This window comes from Hipposideros armiger, unplaced genomic scaffold (assembly GCF_001890085.2).
Source record: "Hipposideros armiger isolate ML-2016 unplaced genomic scaffold, ASM189008v1 scaffold_619, whole genome shotgun sequence".
In the NCBI taxonomy this organism is placed as follows: Eukaryota; Metazoa; Chordata; class Mammalia; order Chiroptera; family Hipposideridae; genus Hipposideros; species Hipposideros armiger.
In genome coordinates this window covers 550019-554080 of record NW_017731969.1, presented here as the reverse complement: position 1 = coordinate 554080, position 4062 = coordinate 550019, and the positions used below count along the sequence as shown (strand labels likewise).

Here is a 4062-nt window from a genome sequence, read left to right as displayed (position 1 = left end):
GGAGAAAACTAAAGTTGCCAAAGTTAGCCAAGGAGTAGAAGATGGACCTGATACCAAGAGAGCAAAACTGGATTCATCTGAGACAACTATGGTCAAAAAGGTATGTGTACTGTGGTAGGGGGGCAAAGGTCAGGAGCCCTGGGGCTTGTAGGGGGCAGGCAATTACAATTGCAGAGGGGGAATCTAGGCTTGAAGGGAGGGGTCTGGAGAGACTGGGACAGTGCTTGTTTCACTTAAAGGGGGGGCCAGCTGTTGCTTAGTGCCAGCCAGCTGAGCTGTGAGAGCAATGTGTGGACCTAGGATGCCAGATGTGAGTTTTCAAGAGAATAAGACATGTAGATTTGTTTGTATGCTCTGTCCCAAACTTTGTAATACTGGCAACCTACTCACCTTGGTTTGAATGTTGTTCTCGTCAACACTGGAGACTAAGGAGAATGTGTCTGCAGGACCTATTTGCTGTGTAGGCCACCGGTTTGACCCCTGGTTTATGGACTAGTGTCAGAAAGACTGTTTTTGAGCTAAGGCCATTACTTTTGTAAAAAAAAAAAAAAAAAAAAAAAAAAAAAAAAAAAAAAAAGTCCTAAGTGGGCTGGAGACAATTTAAACTTGAATTGCTTTTGTTTTGTTTCTTTAAGGTTTTGTTTTGTTTTCACCAGTCTTTCCAGAAGAAAAGCCTCAGTGTTGACAAATGTTATTAGGTGTATATTTTTAAACATATACTTAGACTCTACTTGGAATTAGTACAGCAGTTGAAATTCATTTTCTAGAAAGAGGAGTGGGACGGGAATCCGAGATGATGGTTTCCTAGCCAGCGGTGGGACCTGAGAAGGGAATCATATGATGGGGAAAACAAGATGAAGTGGCCAGAATTGGCTTTGTTGACCTGAGAGGAAAGACACCACCAAGCCCATATTTACTCTTTGCTCTGTAGATTTAAATGTTGAGAAAGAAAAACAGCTGGTCAGAGCATAGAGTTAAAATTGCTCTGAAGGGGGGATTCTAAGAAGTGCAGAAACCACAAAAGAGATTGCAGAAAACCACAAAAGTGGAACTCTTCAAGTTTCCAGCAAGGCTGCATTGGAGTTTTTTCTTGCTCTTTATGTTTGTACTGGAATAGTTTGATGCTGTGTGATACAGAGGAATTATTAAGCCCTAATTTTAGTGTCTATTCACAGGACCATAATTATCCAGAGTGAACATTGGTGTTTTGGCCAAAACTTGAGTCCTTTTCTTTCTTCCTTTCTTTCTTTCTTTTTGAGGCCCAGTGGAGCCTTATCTGAATAGCTCCGTGAGTTTGGTGGGGGGAGATAAATTGTTAACTAACGGAGGAGTACAAAAGCAGCTTTGTGGGTGCTGTCAATTTATAAATCACACCCTCTTACAAGTGTGACACTTGGCCTTGGTGTGAAGGGTTTTATGGCTTAAGGGCTTCTCTGATTGAGGCGGGTCTTTCACATTCAAATGGAGAGAGTGCCTAGCTTTGTTAGCCCTTCACAGCTGGAAGTTTCCCTGGACTGAATTCTGACAGTACCCACTGGGACGGATCTGGAAACCTCTTTTGGGAGCCACTTTATCTAGCTATGAGGAGAATGTGGGCAGCCCGGGCAGGCACTCTGCGGCCTTTGCGTACCATTCCGAGGGCTCTTCAGCCACAGAGCTCTTTGCAGCCTCTTCCTACATGGGGCCGAATTTGAAGGTATCAAAATATTCCCCAGCTGACATTGTTAGTCAGCTGTTTCACTTGGACAATTCAGGCTTGGATTCCAACCCCGAGCCCTTAAGGTTGCGAGGCATTCAGTGCATTCCTGATGACAATCCCCGGGATTCCAAACCTTGCCTTTGTGCCGCCTCACCAACAGCGCTGGGGAAGGGCTGGGTGCACTGGGTTTGGGCCACGGCTTTGCCACCTTGTAATAACAGGCCTCCTCCATTTTGGCAGACTGCTCCATGGTTTGGAAGTTTTCTTCCAACTCAGTAATTCCTTGATTCAGATTCTGCCCTTTTGCCTAAATTGGACGGAATAACTAGTTGGGCTATGCTCAGAGTGCAGGATGGGGGTGGGGAAGCAGCCACTTCCTGTTTCCTGTGAAAGGTTTCTGGTTAGGGTTCCCTTCCCCTCCCCCTTTTCCTTAGGTTCAACCAAATGTTGTAAAGCCACTTTTGCTTCAAGGTACACATTGTGCTCCTAAATTAGAAACGTTAAAAAACAAAGAGGAAAAACAGAGCTTGTGGTTTTCGCACCGTCTAGGAAGACACTGGGCCTTTCTAGCACATGTGCCATCATGAGAGATAAGCAGTGGGGAAATGCATAGCCCAGAGTGAGATAGGTGCTAAGTAGTTTGTTTGCTTCCTTTGGTGCCCAGGAAAAGTCAAGAGACGGATTTCATCAGAATCGGATCTTGGGCACAAACCTGATGTAGACACTAATGCACAGTAGGTAAAGGAGAGAGCAATGAATGGTTTTGTGGTGAGGAAGTGTTCAGAAAGGCTTCCCAGAGGAAGAGTTGTTAGAGTTACCATATGAAGGACGGTTTGCCCATCACAGAAGCCAGGACCAGCATTCACTCACAGGAAATAGGATCAACAAAAAGCACGATGTAGGACAGTGTGACTCTGGCATCCCTCACTCCAAAACAGCCAACTTGTTTTGTACCTTTGAGTTGCAGATGCCTGCTGTGTGCAAGGCACTGTATTGGGTGCAGGGAAGCACGGCCAGTCGTGTTGTCTCCATTTACAGCTGATGCTGAAGCTAAGGAAGTGAAATGTCTTGTCCAAGATCACACTGCTCTGTTAAGAGGGAATAGATGGGGAGAGCATAGACAAGGGCTTTAGTGTGTCCACTCACCCTGCTACTGACACGGTGAATCTCCTGGGAGTTTCTAGGCTAATTTGAAGTTTTATGAGGATGGTGGGATAAAATATGTGAAAATTGGGATATTCCAGAAATCCTTTATAATAAAAGGCCACCCTTACGCTTCTGTGTCACTGCTCATGTTAGTGGCTGCCTGACTTGAGTAGATGCCTGACATGAGTGGTTACTCACCCTAGTAGCTCTTTAAAAATTAAACGTAAAGTAGGATTTGTTCATGACATACTAAAAAATACAGATTTAATTTTAACCTCTGCTTCTGAAATAGTAGGTGACTAATTTTGGCACTGTTAATACTCTCTCACAAATTAGTTGTGAAATTCCACAGTGGAGTAGTGATTCATTAGTTTGATTCCCTTTTTCCGAGCAGTTTGTTGACATCTCTTATCCTCCTCTCTCCCCCATCCTTAAAGAAACATTCCTGGTGACTAAGTCCTCCTCTTTTACGTGGCACCTTGATCTGTAATGTTGATTGCACTTCAGAGTACTTGTCAGTGTCTCTCCCTTTGGAGCTGAAGCTCCGTGAGGACCGGGCAGTTTTGTCTACAGCTGTTTTCCTGGTGCAGTGTGGTTGTACTGTTCTTGCAGGATAATGTGACAGCTCTGGAGGAGATGGTCATTTTAAAAAAGAATTACTGAATTAACTTTCTTTGTGATCAGTTAAATGGATTAACCTTGTAGTACATTAGTTTTCATAGTTAACTAGGTTATTTGAGCTGAGCCAAGAGAACAGATTCCAAACAGGACAAGGCACTTGGCCAGGAATATTTAGAAGTAAATCATTAGGTTGCTTAGACCAGAGCTCTCAGGCCAGAGAGGTTCAGAACCTGCTAAGTGTCAGAATCACTTGGTTGGGGTGGGGGCAGGGCAGGAGGAAGGGGGAGCCAAGTGTAGATTGCAGAGTTTGGTGGAAGGCTGATAGCAAATTTTCTAGGTGGGGCAGTTGTGGAATATGGTGCGCTGGTGGTGCCTTGTCTCAAGGAGAAAAGTTTCTAGGCTCGGGGGATAAAGGGAAGGGGGTCCTTCCCAGCATCACAGCACAATTCAGTCTGGGGTTTTTTTTTTTTAGTATTTTTTGTTTTTGTTTTTAAAGATTTTATTGGGGAATTGGGGGAGGGGAACAGCATTGGGGAATCAGGGAAGGGGAATAGACAAGTTGCTGTCCTTTTGTTCTTCAGTCTAGTTGTGGAGGA

At 44.4% G+C, this 4062-nt stretch overlaps 1 protein-coding gene across 1 annotated transcript in view; it reads left to right on the top strand.

The window, feature by feature from the left end:
* Nucleotides 1-4062, top strand: part of SAE1 (SUMO1 activating enzyme subunit 1) — a 74004-nt gene that overhangs the window by 22027 nt on the left and 47915 nt on the right. The window lies entirely within an intron of this gene.